The 18638-nt window shown below is 43.3% G+C and overlaps 1 long non-coding RNA gene across 2 annotated transcripts in view; it reads right to left on the bottom strand.

Annotated features, from left to right (window-relative positions):
- Positions 1-475, bottom strand: part of LOC134911629 (uncharacterized) — a 77198-nt gene extending 76723 nt beyond the window's left edge. For both annotated transcript variants that reach the window (XR_010176721.1, XR_010176720.1), the window contains exon 1: positions 211-475. This is a non-coding gene — a long non-coding RNA (uncharacterized LOC134911629). The remainder of the gene's footprint in view (positions 1-210) is intronic.
- Between the last annotated feature and the right edge of the window lie 18163 nt (positions 476-18638).

Below are 18638 nucleotides of genomic sequence, written 5' to 3'. Positions count from 1 at the left end.
TTATTAGTAGCTGAATGGGGTTAACTCAAGCAGGGGACTCCGTGAGCTAAAGGCAGTACTAGTCTCTTCTGCGCCACCCACTGCTGTGCTTATAGGCTGGGATACTCCTCCCTCAGGCCATTCCTACTATCGCCTCACAGCCACCTTTGGATCCCGAAAGCAGTGCTGCACAGCAGCTCCAGCCAGACGCTGACATTGGTAATCACTTACTCCGATCCCTGCAGCATCACTGCATAGCGCTGCCTCTCTCCTGTCGCCAGCCCTCACTCACTCCTCGCTGCCTGTCACCTGCTTGCCTCCGGAGGACCTCGGGTCGGTTCACCAACCTCCGTCACCACGCCGCTGCCACCTCCGACCAGTGGCGATCAATCCGGTCCCATAGACACTTGCACCGGACACCTTCACTCCCCCAGTCTCTGTGCCTTGCCTCACTCCAGCTGCTGCGGCACCAACTGCTCCCTCCAACTGCCGCCTTCCTCCCTGCTCGCAGGGGCCCCTCACTCATCTCTCTTGGTCCTTACAGACCTTTCTCCCCAGTCCACCAATCATGTCAGCGGGCATCCCCTCACGCTAGGCATGCTTAGGCACCACCAACTACAAGTACACTTCATGTCATTTAATATATTAATTATAAACAGCATATACAGTACAATATCTAATTAATAAAACAATCAATCTCTATTATACATATAAACTATTAACGGGATTACATCCAGGTTAATACATTTGCCCCAATGTTTGTTTTTCACAGTAAGGGGCCCTTATTCAAGATGTTGGACACAGATAAGCAGGCTGTAAGAGGGTCATCTTATTATTCTTTTGTTCAGCTTTTCCTGTCATAAAAATATTATCCAGCTTTGGGAATCCAATATTCTACCAAAAGATTAACTATTAAGCCATTTTGCTTTGAGGGCCTATCTGCCCAACTTCTGGGATAGCCAGAATACATTTTTTAAGCAAGAGAGATAGATGACATTTAGTGTCCCTGGAGGCATCCTAATTTTGCATTACAGTACATAGGTATTGTGAGAACAAAGGAAGCAGTCCTTTTCTGCCTGGAAATGGTGAGGAGCTGCTGGTTGTGTGACTATAAGAATCAGAAGCCAAAACTATTGATTGTTTACTCTACAAGGGAGTAAGTTTTTGCTAGGAGTGGTCCAATTTTCTGCATCATTTGTTCTCCCCCACAGGTCACCTAAACCTCAAAGTAAGATAATTTAGTGTTCTGACATGGTATTCCTTTTTATTTACTTGAAGTCAAGCTGTGCATTTCATAACTGTATGTCTTATTTACCTGTTTTCTTTGTAACATAACCCTGCAGATATTTTCTCTAAAAAATTCTATACATTTATCAGCTTTATCTCTTGCTCTGTGAATTCACATTTTCTGGAGAGGCCTATGCTACATATGTGTAATAACTGTGGCTTTTTAAGTGTGATGTAAGTGTCTGGCAATTGCAAGAGCGCTATTCCAATACTCTTCATGGTGGTTGCTTGAGTAAAAATGAAACAGGAGTCATCTGTAGGAGATTTAAGTCAGAGATACCTCCTGCTAACATTTAGCTAGGATCTAAGTGCTACATCTGAGGATGTTTGATATATGTAGCATGACCCAGATTTGCAGATCTCATTACTGTAGATACTAAAGGCATACTATATATGTTATGTTATATATTTTCTGCAACCAGAGGCATTTGATTTTCTGTTGTATGTACTGTTCTGGTGTTTCCTTGGGTCTTTCATTCTATCATATACAGTAAGCAGTTGTAACTTGTTAGTCAATCAAAGATGATGGTGATCTATTTATCAGTCAGCATGCATTTTGGCTCAAATTAAACACTGGTCTCTGCTTTCTGGGTATAAACCTTGGATTGATCTTGAACTGGCTACCCTGGCGGGGTTTCCACCTGTGGACCTACTTTGACTCCTACTGCAGTCCATCCCATACCTAAATTCTGTCTTCTGACTATTATGGATGCACTTTGCGTATGAGAAAGAGACAACCATGTTCTTCCCCAAGCGGTATGGTGTTGAAATTTTAGGAATTTGTCCCTTCAGGAAGTATGTTATCTGATCCTTCATCTTCGGCTTGATGCCAGGATCTCAGTGGGTCTGTCTGCCCTTCATAACCTACTCCAGGGCAATGTCCTGTTCATCTTTGCTCAACTCTAGATCACCTATGGCCTCCCTGCTATTGTCTATTACCAGAACCTACAAATTATCCACTGTTTGAAGGCTATACGTAAGATGCCTAAAGCTTTGTCCCATCATTCATTTCTACCATTAAGTAAACTGGGAAAATATTTACTAATTAATTTTACACAGTTGTGGCCCCACATTTTTGCCACGATGCACATGTACGTGTGCATACATCGCAGCAGTGACTGCAATCGCCTAGGTGCGAATTGTCACACCCACAATTGCACAATTATTTTCCTACGGATCATGGGTTTGACTGTTTGCACGTGCCCACTGATGTGTTTGTTAATTGCGGCTAACCTGTTGCACCCATGAATTGTCGCTGGTGCAATGAGGATGGCCATATCTGTATCTCTAGATGCACCAATATTATTAAGATGCATTTTAAACTACTTCACAGACTTTACCTTACACCAGCCAAACTACATAAAATGTGCTCATCATGCTTGAATTATTTTTGTCTCCATTGCTAAGGGGAGGGTACACTTCAGCATGTTTTTTGGGATTGTCCCTCTATCCAAAAATTATGGGTTGACGTTTTTCACTTACCGTCAAAAGTAATTAAGATTGCTGTAAAGATGGATCAGTTACTCGCTCTTCTGTTTTAATGTCCCCACTGTTGTTCCAAAAACTGAACACTCTTTGACAGGCCAAATGATGCTTGCAGCTAGAGCCGCAGTAGGTCAACTATGGAAATCTCCCGTTCCTCCCATCCTTCCTAAAGTGTTTTCTAATATTCAATACAACTTAGAAGTGTAAACTTTTGCAGCACCATATTCTACAATATTCTTGTGGGACTTGGACTCTATATAAGGCACTGCGGCCTGGACTCTGCATTATTTCACATTAACGCATGCTGCCGTTTGCAGCGCTGACTCTGCTGATTATTAGATGTGCTGTGTCCACAAGTGGCTGTGCTGTATAGTGACACATAATATATATAGTGTATAGGGGGCACAGTGCACGCTGCCGACTGCTGCACTATGGGCCTAATTCAGACCTGGTCACAAGCAGGCGATTTTTGCACTGCTGCGACCAGGTAATCGCCACCTACCGGGGGAGGGGGTCATCGGTGCGAATGTACAGGTATGTGCAGAGAGCTGCACAAACAAAAGTTTGTGCAGTCTCTGCACAGCCCAAGACTTACTCAGCCACTACGAAGATCCAGACCGATGCTGACGTCAGAAACCCTCCTTCCAAATGGTTGGGCACGCCTGCGTTCTCTCGGACACTCCTTAAAAATGGTCAGTTCTTCTTGAGATCGCCGGTGTACTCGCTTTCTTCGTAAAATCCATCACTGTCCGCAGATCCCCGTCGCCCGATGAGCCTGTGCATTGCGGTGCATATGCATGCGCAGTTCAGACCCGATCGCACCGCTGCAAAAAAAGCTAGCGTGTGATCGGGTCTGAATGACCCCCTATAATCTGGTGTATTAGATGTTCTACAAGTGGCTGTGTTTGTGCTGTATAGTGATTGTATATAAGGGGCACAGTGCATGCTGCCTTTTGCTGCACTATACTCTGCTGTATTAGATGTGCTGTGTCCACAAGTGCCAATGCTCAATAGTGACTATGGGGTCTATTGACCAAGCCTTGAATGGAGATAAAGTGGACAGAGATAAAGTGCCAGCCAATAAGCTAAGTGTAATTTTTCAAGCACAGCCTGTGGCATGGCAGTTAGGGGCCGATTGGTTGATACTAGAGGTGAGCAGGTTCGGTTCGTCGAGATCCGAACCCCCCCGAACTTCACCTATTTTACATAGTTCCGAGGCAGCCTCGGATCTTCCCGCCTTGCTCAGTTAACCAGAACGCGCCCGAACGTCATCATCCTTCTGTCGTATTCTCGCGAGATTCGTATTCTATATAAAGAGCCAAGTGTCGCCACCATTTTCACTCGTGCATTGGAGATTGAATGGAGAGGATGTTGCTGCGTTCTCTCCCTGAAAAGCTCTGTAATCTGTGCTCAGTCTGCTGCAAATATCTGTGCTTAGTGTGCTGAAAATATCTACGTTCTCTGCCTGAAAACGCTCCATATCTGTGCTCAGTGTGCTGCAAATATCTGTGTTCAGTGTGCTGCATTGTGGGGACCACCAGTATATAATTATAGTAGTACAGTACAGTAGGCCATTGCTGTATCTTGCAGCTCTGTGTTAAGTATACTATCCATACCTGTGCTGCAATATTGTGAGCAGTATATAGTAGGACAGTGCAGCATTTTTGTGACCAGCAGTATACATATAGGGGGTAATTCCAAGTTGATCGCAGCAGGAATGTTGTTAGCATTTGGGCAAAACCATGTGCACTGCAGGGGAGGCAGATATAACATGTGCAGAAAGAGTTAGATATGCGTATCATATGCACCACCCAGGACCCAGGTACATTCATTAAGCATTTTAGGTTTATTCCTTTATTTAGCTTATGTTGGTAAGTGCACCATTCAGGGTGACTCCTTTTTTGTGTATTTTTTTGTGTGTGTTAGTTTGCACTGTGGGTTGTTTTTTTGTGTGTGCAGATTTGCATTTACTTTGCAAATGTTTTCAAATTTGCTTTTGCTAATACATTTGCGTTCAACCTAAAATGATGCCCCTAGTGTGGGTTGGATACAGTACAGTTCGGATACAGTGTAGGTTGGATACAGTGCTGGATATAGTGAGGGCTGTATACAGTGCAGGTTTGATACAGTGTGGGTTGGCTACAGTGTGGGTCATACACAGTGCAGGTCGGATACAGGGCAGATCGTATACAGTGTGGGATATAGGGGGTCATTCTGACTCGTTCGCTCGCTGCGTTTTAACGCAGTGGAGCAAACGGGTCCCTGCTGTGCATGCGCCGGTGCATGCCAGAGGGCCAAAGGCCGTTGCAAGGATGCGATCGCCTCTGCCTGACTGATAGGCAGAGGCGATCGCTGGGCGGGAGGGGGCGGAACAGCGGCATTTGGCTGCCGTTTCGTGGGTTTGGTCCGGCCAACGCAGGCGTGACCGGACCAAACGGGGAGTGGGCCGCAGCGGCTGCGTGACGTTACACGCAGCCGCTGCAGGCCAGGGAGTGATGAGTAGCTCCCAGCCAGCACGCTAAAGCTACTCTTGAAGTGCAAAGGCATTGCCGCTGTGCGATGCCTTTGCACTTCTGCGAGGGGAGGCCAGACTGACATGCGGGGAGGACTAGCCCTGTGCTGGGCGTCCCCCCGCATGTCAGGTAAGAAGATCGTAGCTGTGCTAAATTTAGCACAGCTACGATCAACTCGGAATGACCCCATAGTGTGGGATGAAAACAGTGCAGGTCTGAAACAGAGTGGGTTGGATACACCAACAGTGCACTTACTGTGATGGTGGTGTTGTCAATGCCATTGGTGTCCTCAGTGCGGTCGGGGTGTCGATGGTGTCCTCAGTGAAGGAGTGCTGGTGGTGTTGGCACAGCAGGGTTGCCAACTGTGTCAGCAGAGCAGAGTGCCAGCGGTGTTGATGCATAAGTGCCATCAATGTCCTCAGTTTGTGGGTGCAGTTGGTTTCCTCAGTGTGGGGGTGCCATTGGTGTCAGCAGGGCAGTGGTGCCAGCGGTGTTGGCAATGCAGGGTTGCTGATTACGTCCTCAGTCCAATGGGGCAGAAGTGTGGGGGGTGACATCAATGTCCTTTATTCAGTGTTGCCGGTGGTGTCGGTAATGTGGGGATGCCAGTGGTGTCCTCAGTGTGTGGGTCTCGGCAATGCTGGGTTGCTAGCGGTGTCCTCAGTGCAGGGTTAATGATGGTGTTGATGTACTGGCAGTGTCCCCAATGTGGGGGTGATTGCAGTGTCAGAAGAGTGTGGTGCCACTGGTGTCGACAGTGCAGAGGTGCCAGTGGTGTCAGCAGTATGAGGTTGCTGATGGTGCCCTCAGTGCAAATGGACAGCAGTGCAGGGGTACTGAATGTTTTTCATTCAGGGTTGCTGGTGGTGTTGGCAGTGGGGGGTGCCAGCAGTGTCCTAAGTGTGGGGGTTTTGGCAGTGTGGGTGTATCGGCAGTATGGGGTGCCAGTGGTGTCGGCAGAGCAGTGGTGCTGGCGGTGATCTTAGTGTGGGGGTTTTAGTGGTGTACTCAGTGTGGGGGTGCCAGCAGAATGGTGAGGGAGTAACGGCAGCGGGGTTGGCGGAAGAGTCTCTGTGGGAGGACAGGCAGCAGCTGCAGCACTTTCTTTTTTCAGAGTCCCATTGAATTCAGTGGGTTACCGCTGTTTGGCTGAGACCTGTGATAGATAGCTCTCTCGGCCAATCAGCGGTAAGCTGGCGTCCTGTGCTATAATGAATAAATAAGTCTACAAACACATGTTCTTTCTGATTGCAACCCCCTCCGCCACACAGCAACCCTCCACCAAAAGATGTTAATCACAACTAACAAATGTGAGGTCAGTAAACCCCAGTCAATCACTGTAAGTTTTTTGCAGATTACAGATATTAAACCACTTAGAACATAAACTTTTATCCATGCAATGTAATGTGCAATAGTTATGGCGGTTTGGCAAATACAAATCCAAAGCCAGACGATGAATCAGAGCTAAACCCAAATCCAACTCCAGCAAAAATGGTCTGGGGCACATTTCTAGTTATGATGTATAATAATTAGTGCATAGGATGCAACTTAATCTAGTTTTACTATATTGACTGCATTGGTACTTATTATATCTGTTAATTCAATATATTGTAGAGTTTCACAATCTTATACTAGCGGCTGTGCATTCTGAAAATAATTATTTAGTGACCAGTGTTTAGTTTTCCCCTGGTAGTTATTATTGATGGATGATTTCTACATCGGCAGATATATTATAAAATTAATGATGCCCCTATAATTAACTGCATCTAAATATGAAACTACCGCAAAGGATTATAATAGACAATAGCAGAGATTCGTTATTTATAATTATTAAGCAGTCAATGTTAGCCTCCACATATATGTAATAAGAAGCCTAAGGATAACTGCACTACATTAGGAGAGATGTGAATATAAATTAGTAATTCTCCATGTCCCCTTAATATTTATACTGCAGAATTTAGTAGCTTCCTTCCAGCATGTAGTGGCAATAAGATAGTAGATTTACTATTTCACTCGTCTTAAATATTGTGAAAGAAGGGACCATGGACCTAATTCATACCTGATCGCTGCTGTGTGTTTTCGCACAGCAGCCGATCAGGTCCGAACTGCGCATGTGCCGGCACCGCAGTGCACCGGCACATGCCAGACAGCCGACGGCAGTCTCAGCCCTGCGATCGCCTCTGCCTGATTGACAGGCAGAGGCAGTCGTTGGGTGGGAGGAAGCGGGCCGGTGGCACTTGGGCTGCCGTTTTAGGGGCGCGATCCGGGCAACGCAAGCATGCCCGGACCATGCAGGGGGCAGGACACGGTGGCTGCATGTGACGTCACGCAGCCACTGCGGCCCAACCCGTGCTGCAACCCAGACAGCGATGAGTAGCTCCCTGATAGCGTGCAGGAGCTGCACTGGTAGGGAGCTACTCTTCAAGTACAAAAGCATCGCTGCTTTGCAATGCTTTTGTATTTGTGCGGCGGGTAGTGCCTGACATGCGGGGTGGACTAGCCCTTTGCTGGGCGTCCCCCACACATGTCAGGGAAGCTGATCGTAGATTTGCTTAAATTAGCGCATCTACATTCAGGTCTGAATTAGGCCGCATCTTTTACTGGTTTTCTATATCCTATTTTGTTTTATACTGCAAAATCTGGCAATTTAATAACATTTGCTGCATGCAATAAATAGCAACACTTTTAAACTACAACAACCCCAAAACAGAAAGGTAATTGAAACAAAGTGCCTCCTTACATATTGCAAGGGTTGAGAAGTGTGTGGAAGTGGAAGTATGGGTGAGTCCATCCTAGGATTTAATAGACTTTCGTACATACTGTAGGTTGTAATCAAAATGAATTAACATAGGCAAATAAGCTTTGATAAGAACATAACATAAATACAATTCATACCGTTTTGCCTGTGCTAAAGTCTCACAAGTGGATCTCACAGAAGTAATTGAAACCTGTGCGCCCACATCTCCTGTCATTTGCACATATTAATAAGGCAGAGAATGCTGAAGCAGGTTTTGCTGTAACTGCTTTATTGAACAATTACATTTAAGAGCTTTATTCTTCAACGTTTACTGAAGAAGTTATTTTCACTATCACGAACAGGAATGATGTATTGTCACTGTTATAAGACCATTGTTAGGTTGTTCATTTTAACCATTTATTTCCTTTCAGACCAATATTTATGTCACTTACAGATGTAGCCACCCTCATTATGCATCATTTGTCTCGATGCGCACACAGGCAAGTGTGCACATGCGTCTTTGTTGCGCCTGTGCCCATTAATATTGTATTGAGCGGTAAAGGCTGCAGCCTGGCAGGGTGCAACTAAGCGTGCCGGGAGAGCCTGTGTGGCCACTTCAGAGCCACAATAAGTGTGGCTACTGTACATCTGTAGGCATTTATATTTTAGTTTTAAGAAATCAATAAAAGCAGTTTGTTTTTGTTTTTTAATTAGATTTTGCTGCATAATGGGTCTGATTCAGAAGTGGTTGGAGTTGCTATTGCTGTTGCTTAGATGCAAGTAGCAGCAATAGCACTAATATGGTAATGCAGCAGGATCCATACTACGTCCAAGGACACAGTATCGGATCTTGCGCTGCAACATCATGCGGCTTGCGGCACCCATGGAAATGCACAAGCCGCTTGTAGTAGAGGCCAGGAAATCTCTGTGCAATGTAGGGAGATCGCTGGAGTCTTATCCCCCACTAAACAGCGGGAACATGCCTCCGTTTTCACAATTGAAGCCAGTCACTGCCCACTACCCACCCACAAACGGCCACAGACTGTCAATCACTGACAGTCTGATGCTGTCCCATGCTGTGCTGTGTCATAGCACCCATTCACACATGCACATAATGGGTCTTGTACATTCTCAAAGTACCAAACATCAGTACTTTGCACATCAGGGTGCACCTCCAACCACATGTGAATCAGGCCAATGTGTGTACCACATTAAAGAATACTATAGCACGGTATGTCCATTCCTTTTTTGCATGTGGTCCCAAAGACACTTGCTAAGCCTTAGAATGAGTCTGCTTTGATGGACTCCAGGTTGAAAACAAACCTACTACTGTATGCTGTCCTCTATGTTTGATAATAAATACTCTGCCCTGGCCTATAGTCCTGAAGAAACAGTAGTCTTTGCAATATCCTTTCCAAACAGTCTGCATTATGCGTAGTGACAACTAGATGTACCATCCACTTGCCAATTACAGTCATTCATTGTACAAAGATAAAATATGTGCATACAGTAAATGACCAATAAAACTTTACCATATTCCAGATACTAATGAAAACATATCCTTCTTTAACTTTGCATATGAGAATAGCTGAACACCAAATTAAAATAGAGACATTTTACATCTTAATTTAGCAGTGGCTTGTCATAATAATGTAATTGGCTCCCACAACTGCCCTTTATAGATGTACAGTACTTGACATCCACCTATAGCCACCAACTGGAAGTGAAGGTGGTTCTCCTTCCACCTACTGGTTTATTTTTTTGTGATCAATAACTAAAATCTACTGGTGGTGCCCATCTGCAGTTATCCCCAATACCAGGAGTGACTTCACTTCTGCCCACTGTGGACATAAAGACCAGAAGTGACATGACAGAGATCCAAAGCTAGTGAAGTTGAAAACATTCTTTTTGAGGAGCCAGAGCCAAGGTTACCAATGGTTGGTGTACCCAGGTTGTACAATTTACTAACCAATGTGCATATTGAGGCTTTTTTAAGAATGTGCTTGAGTGAATTCATCCTCTGAAAGAAGTTGGCATAAAGAGTGATATTGAGAGCAGGGATTATTATCAGAAGGACTGGAAGACAATTTTAAAGTACTTTAATGTGCATTAATCGACACAAGTGATGGCCTTTTTCTATAAATTAATGTATTTTTGGACATCTGTCTTTACATGGTGAAATTGGAGAATTCCTATATGAATTCCTCTTTTTTTCAAAATATACTGTCTTTTGGGTGTTTTGGTGAACTCCCACAAGGATATTGTGCTGGTTGATCTCCTGCACACTAGGCTTATTCAGGTGCGGTCGCTAAGCAGGTATTGCATGAACATCGGTCAATGTTTTCTTACTGTGCATGCATCTGAACCACAGTGTGTAAATGCAGCAAGTGATTGGTGATTGCGGTAGCACAGAGAAATTAGTCACAAAGTGAGTGACAGGAAGACAGCATTTTGGGATGGGAACAGGGAGTGGTATGATAAACACGGGCGTGTCAATGTCATTCAGATACAGTTTTCTGGCATAAATTAGCAGCTTCTATCTTACTTGCTACTTGAGAGCACTATGCGGCCAGGGATAACAGCTCAGCCTGTGCATCTTTGAAGGTACTCCAGACTCTAGGACATGACCTGATTTGCTCTGATGGTACCGATGTATCAGCAATTATATGCTGTTGAATAGTAATGGTGCAACAGCAGTGGGTGTCCCTATGCTCAGGTTAGCTTCTGCATATAATTGCAATTGCATATGGGAAAAGACAGCAATGGCAGCAGCAAAAACAACCGCTCCTGAATGAGCATCAGTGTGGATACCAATATTCTTTCTTGGTTATACAGGAAAACATGTCATTGTAAAAGTTGACAACTTCCAACTAATCGTTAACTGAGGCAAGGTCAATTCATGCAACTAAAAAGAATAATCAATCAAGATGAAACATTTTAAAAACAGGTAATTGAGATTATGAATAGATTTTTATTTACAGGCAATGACCCTGATCAATTTAGAACAAGCCGTTATCATCTCGTTTGCGGGAATGAATAGAGTAAATTATTTGATTTAAAAAAAAAAAGAGTAATTTAATAAGAAAAATAATAAATTACAGTTTTTTTTTATTTCTACTGTATAAAAAGTAAAGGATTATTATTGATCTCAATTGGGAGTTCTTTAGAGAAATCCTAATTATAGAAAAGTAATTAAAAAAGTAAACTAAAATTGCAAATAGAAGAGAAATACTATGAGAATTATATTAAAAAGAAAATAAACAGGTGTCACTAATGACAGAGAAGAAAGGAACTTTTCTTTGATTATGTTTTACCTTTAATTTCTACAATGTACTTTAAGTTCTAGTATAAAGGGGAAATTATAAACATTAGAGTAAGTTTATTCATTTTGAATACAGTATATTATTCTTTATATACTGTATAATAGTACTAATGAAAGATATCTATTGAAATGTCAATGCGGCTACAGTAATGTTGGACAGACTAGCTGCAAAATAAATATAAGACTTGCTGAACGTAAAAGTCGTATTCAAAATTTTGACACTAAAGGTGTTGAAACAAATTTAAAATTATAAACTTATTGTACTAGGTATTATTAGTAGTAGTATAAAGTATTGCAGCTTCTTTGGCAAGTATTTAAAAGTGAAATTACCATTTAGAGCGGGTAATATTACAAAACTCTTAAAGTAAAATGAAAATAAATGGATTGAAAAATTGAATATCTTGTTCCCAAGAGTATTAAACAGGAACTGAGTTTGTAGTTATTATTTCTAAATTACATTCATTTAATATATATTAATAATTTTTATAGTTGTATGCCATTGCATTGTATTAGTGGTAAAATAGAATAGATTTACTATATTTCATGAAATGAAATAAATGTTATCTGTGAAATTATAATTAAAAATATGATTGTTTAATTAAAAGTACCTGCATTTATTTCTGAATGTTTTTTATAGCTTTAATCTTTATTAATTTATTATTCACCATATGTAATGTTATAACACATGAATCACCTATTACTTTGTTATGATGTAAAACAATTCACAAAACATATTTAGTTAATATTTATTATTTTGATTAAGTAAGTAGCTAATGTAACAAAAATAAGAATACATTTACTCCATGCAATTTTTATATAAATAGATGTATATATAATATACAATAAGTGGTTTATTCTTGAATAAAATAAAACAATACTATATTATACAGGTCAGATGTTATCTCACTCACCCAGCGTCTATACAACGTGAGACACACAACGCAACTGAGATGATACAAGAGGGGTAGTGTACTATAGTTTTTTTAACTTTGCATCGCAGATGCAGCAAAACACCACTGAAAGTGTACTAGAGATGCAGGGCTGCGATTCTAATACCACATTCATTATTCTTAATCATGTGCAAAGTTACAGATAAAGCACAACAAACCGTAGATGGTTATTCAGACCTGGATGCTGCTGTGCATTCGCATGCAGCGTCCACATCCAGGTGGTCTGCGCACACGCACTGACCGTTGTGCACATGTGCGACCTTACACATTGCAGCCGCATCCAGGAAGGATGCAGCCACAGTGTTATTGACAGCGGCGGCAGTCGGGGTACGTTGTCATGGTGTTGGATGTGCATGGAGTTCTGAATTGGGGCAAGTTGGGACTATTTTCAGGGTGACTAAATGACGTCACATGCAGCCACTCAGAAAAAAAATGGCGGTAGACCGCCTGACAGCACATCCAGGCTGCGCTGCCAGGGGTCAACACCTTAGTTCTGGCTGCGTATGGAGTGATCTGCGTTCATTTCTGAATAAGGTCCGTAGTGTGAGAAAAAGCCATGGCAGCTGCACCACTGCACTTCATATACAGATTCAGACTCAGTCACACACGTACAAATATCGAACATCAAAATGAAGAGTGTAATCTAGCAAAGTACTTTTGTCACTTTCAATTGTTTTAATTATGCAAATAAGATGTACATTTTAAGCGAGAAAGAGGTTCAGTGCAGCTTGTTGCCCAGTGTGAGTTGCTCAGGTCCCGGTGCATTGAGAGGGGCTATTAGGAATGTCTGAAGCCACAGTGTATGAGGACACGTCTGTAGAATTTCTAGTATCATTTTTTTTAAAAATACTTATGATAATGTTAAAACCTTTTGATTATGTTGAAAAGGAATTAAATGCTTGTCTTTATGTTACTGTGAACTAAATTATAATGGACTCGTTTTACTTGAATTATTGGTGTCTATATATACTGTATATTTTTATGGGTTATGTGTTTAACATGGCCATTACACCTGAACTGGGACTATACCCCTGAAATGTTGATCACAATGTTCTTTTGGATGATAATTTTATTTCTTGGCCTTTGCTATGCCTTTTTGAAGCTTTCTTGAATTTAGCGTCAATAATATGTAATTGAAGCATCTCATATCCTCTCAACTACTAGCAAAATTATTTTAGACCTCTCCGTCAACTTGAAACATTTAAAAATAGTGGCTTGCTCTCAATTAATGAATTATGATCTATATATTGTGCCATTCCATGCAAACACAGATTGCTGTACTGTAAACACAGCTGGGATCAACTTACTCACAATCAAGATGGCTGCCATTGTACTGAGAGGGTTAACTACCAAAGCAATCCATACCGTAGCACTAGTACTGGTGCAGGAATCTAGTGATGTCAGTGACATAGAGGGAGATTTATCAAAGTTTTGAGAAAGGTAAAGTACCAACCAATCAGCTCATAGGTGTCATTTTTAAAACATAGCCTGTAAAATTACAGCTAGGAGCTGATTGGTTGCTACTTCATCTCTCTCCACTTTATATTTTTCCAAGCTATGATAAATCCCCCCCCCCCCCCCCTAAATCTCTTGTGACACAGTAGGAAAAGTCAGTAAGAGACAGTTACTGATGTGAAGAAGGAACTACAAGGTACAGTACAGAATAAGATAATCTGACCAACATAAAGAGCAAAGAGAACACCATTGGAGAGAGGACTGGAGCTCTCTCTCAAAATTTACTATGATGCTTTTTTTTTTATACCATATTCCATCTCTGCAGTTGAAATCCCTCAAATTTCTATATTTCAAGCAACTTGTTCAGTGCTTGGTGAAGGAATACATAATTTGATTTATTCACAAGTGACATACACATAACAAGTAGAGATGAGCGGGTTCGGTTTCTCTGAATCCGAACCCGCCAGAACTTCATGTTTTTTTTCACGGGTCCGAGCGACTCGGATCTTCCCGCCTTGCTCGGTTAACCCGAGCGCGCCCGAACGTCATCATGACGCTGTCGGATTCTTGCGAGGCTCGGATTCTATCGCGAGACTCGGATTCTATATAAGGAGCCGCGCGTCGCCGCCATTTTCACACGTGCATTGAGATTGATAGGGAGAGGACGTGGCTGGCGTCCTCTCCGTTTAGAATTAGAATAGATTAGAGAGACACTTGATTTACTAATTTTGGGGAGCATTAGGAGTACTCTGTAGTGTACAGTGCAGAGTTTTGCTGATAGTGACCAGTGACCACCACTTTTATTTATAATCCGTTCTCTGCCTGAAAAAAGCGATACACAGCACACAGTGACTCAGTCACATACCATATCTGTGTGCACTGCTCAGGCTCAGGCCAGTGTGCTGCATCATCTATATATATTATATATCTGTCTGACTGCTCAGCTCACACAGCTTATAATTGTGGGGGAGACTGGGGAGCACTACTGCAGTGCCAGTTATAGGTTATAGCAGGAGCCAGTAGTACATAATATTATATTAAAATTAAACAGTGCACACTTTTGCTGCAGGAGTGCCACTGCCAGTGTGACTAGTGACCAGTGACCTGACCACCAGTATATAATATTAGTAGTATACTATCTCTTTATCAACCAGTCTATATTAGCAGCAGACACAGTACAGTGCGGTAGTTCACGGCTGTGGCTACCTCTGTGTCGGCACTCGGCAGCCCGTCCATAATTGTATATACCAGTGACCTAACCGTGGTTTTTTTTTCTTTCTTTATACATACATACTAGTTACGAGTATACTATCTCTTTATCAACCAGTCTATATATTAGCAGCAGACACAGTACAGTGCGGTAGTTCACGGCTGTGGCTACCTCTGTGTCGGAACTCGGCAGCCCGTCCATAATTGTATATACCACCTAACCGTGGTTTTTTTTTCTTTCTTTATACATACATACTAGTTACGAGTATACTATCTCTTTATCAACCAGTCTATATATTAGCAGCAGACACAGTACAGTGCGGTAGTTCACGGCTGTGGCTACCTCTGTGTCGGCACTCGGCAGCCCGTCCATAATTGTATATACCACCTAACCGTGGTTTTTTTTTCTTTCTTTATACATACATACTAGTTACGAGTATACTATCTCTTTATCAACCAGTCTATATATTAGCAGCAGACACAGTACAGTGCGGTAGTTAACGGCTGTGGCTACCTCTGTGTCGGCACTCGGCAGCCCGTCCATAATTGTATATACCACCTAACCGTGGTTTTTTTTTCTTTCTTTATACATACATACTAGTTACGAGTATACTATCTCTTTATCAACCAGTCTATATATTAGCAGCAGACACAGTACAGTGTGGCTACCTCTGTGTCGGCACTCGGCAGCCCGTCCATAATTGTATATACCACCTAACCGTGGTTTTTTTTTCTTTCTTTATACATACATACTAGTTACGAGTATACTATCTCTTTATCAACCAGTCTATATATTAGCAGCAGACACAGTACAGTGCGGTAGTTCACGGCTGTGGCTACCTCTGTGTCGGCACTCGGCAGCCCGTCCATAATTGTATATACCACCTAACCGTGGTTTTTTTTTCTTTCTTTATACATACATACTAGTTACGAGTATACTATCTCTTTATCAACCAGTCTATATATTAGCAGCAGACACAGTACAGTGCGGTAGTTCACGGCTGTGGCTACCTCTGTGTCGGCACTCGGCAGCCCGTCCATAATTGTATATACCACCTAACCGTGGTTTTTTTTTCTTTCTTTATACATACATACTAGTTACGAGTATACTATCTCTTTATCAACCAGTCTATATATTAGCAGCAGACACAGTACAGTGCGGTAGTTCACGGCTGTGGCTACCTCTGTGTCGGCACTCGGCAGCCCGTCCATAATTGTATATACCACCTAACCGTGGTTTTTTTTTCTTTCTTTATACATACATACTAGTTACGAGTATACTATCTCTTTATCAACCAGTCTATATATTAGCAGCAGACACAGTACAGTGCGGTAGTTCACGGCTGTGGCTACCTCTGTGTCGGCACTCGGCAGCCCGTCCATAATTGTATATACCACCTAACCGTGGTTTTTTTTCTTTCTTTATACATACATACTAGTTACGAGTATACTATCTCTTTATCAACCAGTCTATATATTAGCAGCAGACACAGTACAGTGCGGTAGTTCACGGCTGTGGCTACCTCTGTGTCGGCACTCGGCAGCCCGTCCATAATTGTATACTAGTATCCAATCCATCCATCTCCATTGTTTACCTGAGGTGCCTTTTAGTTGTGCCTATTAAAATATGGAGAACAAAAATGTTGAGGTTCCAAAATTAGGGAAAGATCAAGATCCACTTCCACCTCGTGCTGAAGCTGCTGCCACTAGTCATGGCCGAGACGATGAAATGCCAGCAACGTCGTCTGCCAAGGCCGATGCCCAATGGCATAGTACAGAGCATGTCAAAACCAAAACACCAAATATCAGTAAAAAAAGGACTCCAAAACCTAAAATAAAATTGTCGGAGGAGAAGCGTAAACTTGCCAATATGCCATTTACCACACGGAGTGGCAAGGAACGGCTGAGGCCCTGGCCTATGTTCATGGCTAGTGGTTCAGCTTCACATGAGGATGGAAGCACTCAGCCTCTCGCTAGAAAACTGAAAAGACTCAAGCTGGCAAAAGCACCGCAAAGAACTGTGCGTTCTTTGAAATCCCAAATCCACAAGGAGAGTCCAATTGTGTCGGTTGCGATGCCTGACCTTCCCAACACTGGACGTGAAGAGCATGCGCCTTCCACCATTTGCACGCCCCCTGCAAGTGCTGGAAGGAGCACCCGCAGTCCAGTTCCTGATAGTCAGATTGAAGATGTCAGTGTTGAAGTACACCAGGATGAGGAGGATATGGGTGTTGCTGGCGCTGGGGAGGAAATTGACCAGGAGGATTCTGATGGTGAGGTGGTTTGTTTAAGTCAGGCACCCGGGGAGACACCTGTTGTCCGTGGGAGGAATATGGCCGTTGACATGCCAGGTGAAAATACCAAAAAAATCAGCTCTTCGGTGTGGAGGTATTTCACCAGAAATGCGGACAACAGGTGTCAAGCCGTGTGTTCCCTTTGTCAAGCTGTAATAAGTAGGGGTAAGGACGTTAACCACCTCGGAACATCCTCCCTTATACGTCACCTGCAGCGCATTCATAATAAGTCAGTGACAAGTTCAAAAACTTTGGGTGACAGCGGAAGCAGTCCACTGACCAGTAAATCCCTTCCTCTTGTAACCAAGCTCACGCAAACCACCCCACCAACTCCCTCAGTGTCAATTTCCTCCTTCCCCAGGAATGCCAATAGTCCTGCAGGCCATGTCACTGGCAATTCTGACGAGTCCTCTCCTGCCTGGGATTCCTCCGATGCATCCTTGCATGTAACGCCTACTGCTGCTGGCGCTGCTGTTGTTGCCGCTGGGAGTCGATGGTCATCCCAGAGGGGAAGTCGTAAGCCCACTTGTACTACTTCCAGTAAGCAATTGACTGTTCAACAGTCCTTTGCGAGGAAGATGAAATATCACAGCAGTCATCCTACTGCAAAGCGGATAACTGAGTCCTTGACAACTATGTTGGTGTTAGACGTGCATCCGGTATCCGCCGTTAGTTCACAGGGAACTAGACAATTTATTGAGGCAGTGTGCCCCCGTTACCAAATACCATCTAGGTTCCACTTCTCTAGGCAGGCGATACCGAGAATGTACACGGACGTCAGAAAAAGACTCACCAGTGTCCTAAAAAATGCAGTTGTACCCAATGTCCACTTAACCACGGACATGTGGACAAGTGGAGCAGGGCAGGGTCAGGACTATATGACTGTGACAGCCCACTGGGTAGATGTATGGACTCCCGCCGCAAGAACAGCAGCGGCGGCACCAGTAGCAGCATCTCGCAAACGCCAACTCTTTCCTAGGCAGGCTACGCTTTGTATCACCGCTTTCCAGAATACGCACACAGCTGAAAACCTCTTACGGCAACTGAGGAAGATCATCGCGGAATGGCTTACCCCAATTGGACTCTCCTGTGGATTTGTGGCATCGGACAACGCCAGCAATATTGTGTGTGCATTAAATATGGGCAAATTCCAGCACGTCCCATGTTTTGCACATACCTTGAATTTGGTGGTGCAGAATTTTTAAAAAAACGACAGGGGCGTGCAAGAGATGCTGTCGGTGGCCAGAAAAATTGCGGGACACTTTCGGCGTACAGGCACCACGTACAGAAGACTGGAGCACCACCAAAAACTACTGAACCTGCCCTGCCATCATCTGAAGCAAGAAGTGGTAACGAGGTGGAATTCAACCCTCTATATGCTTCAGAGGTTGGAGGAGCAGCAAAAGG

Source organism: Pseudophryne corroboree, chromosome 4, assembly GCF_028390025.1.
Source record: "Pseudophryne corroboree isolate aPseCor3 chromosome 4, aPseCor3.hap2, whole genome shotgun sequence".
NCBI classification, from domain to species: domain Eukaryota; kingdom Metazoa; phylum Chordata; class Amphibia; order Anura; family Myobatrachidae; genus Pseudophryne; species Pseudophryne corroboree.
The sequence above is the reverse complement of the archived record's forward strand: the minus strand, read 5'-3'. Positions and strand labels throughout refer to the sequence as shown.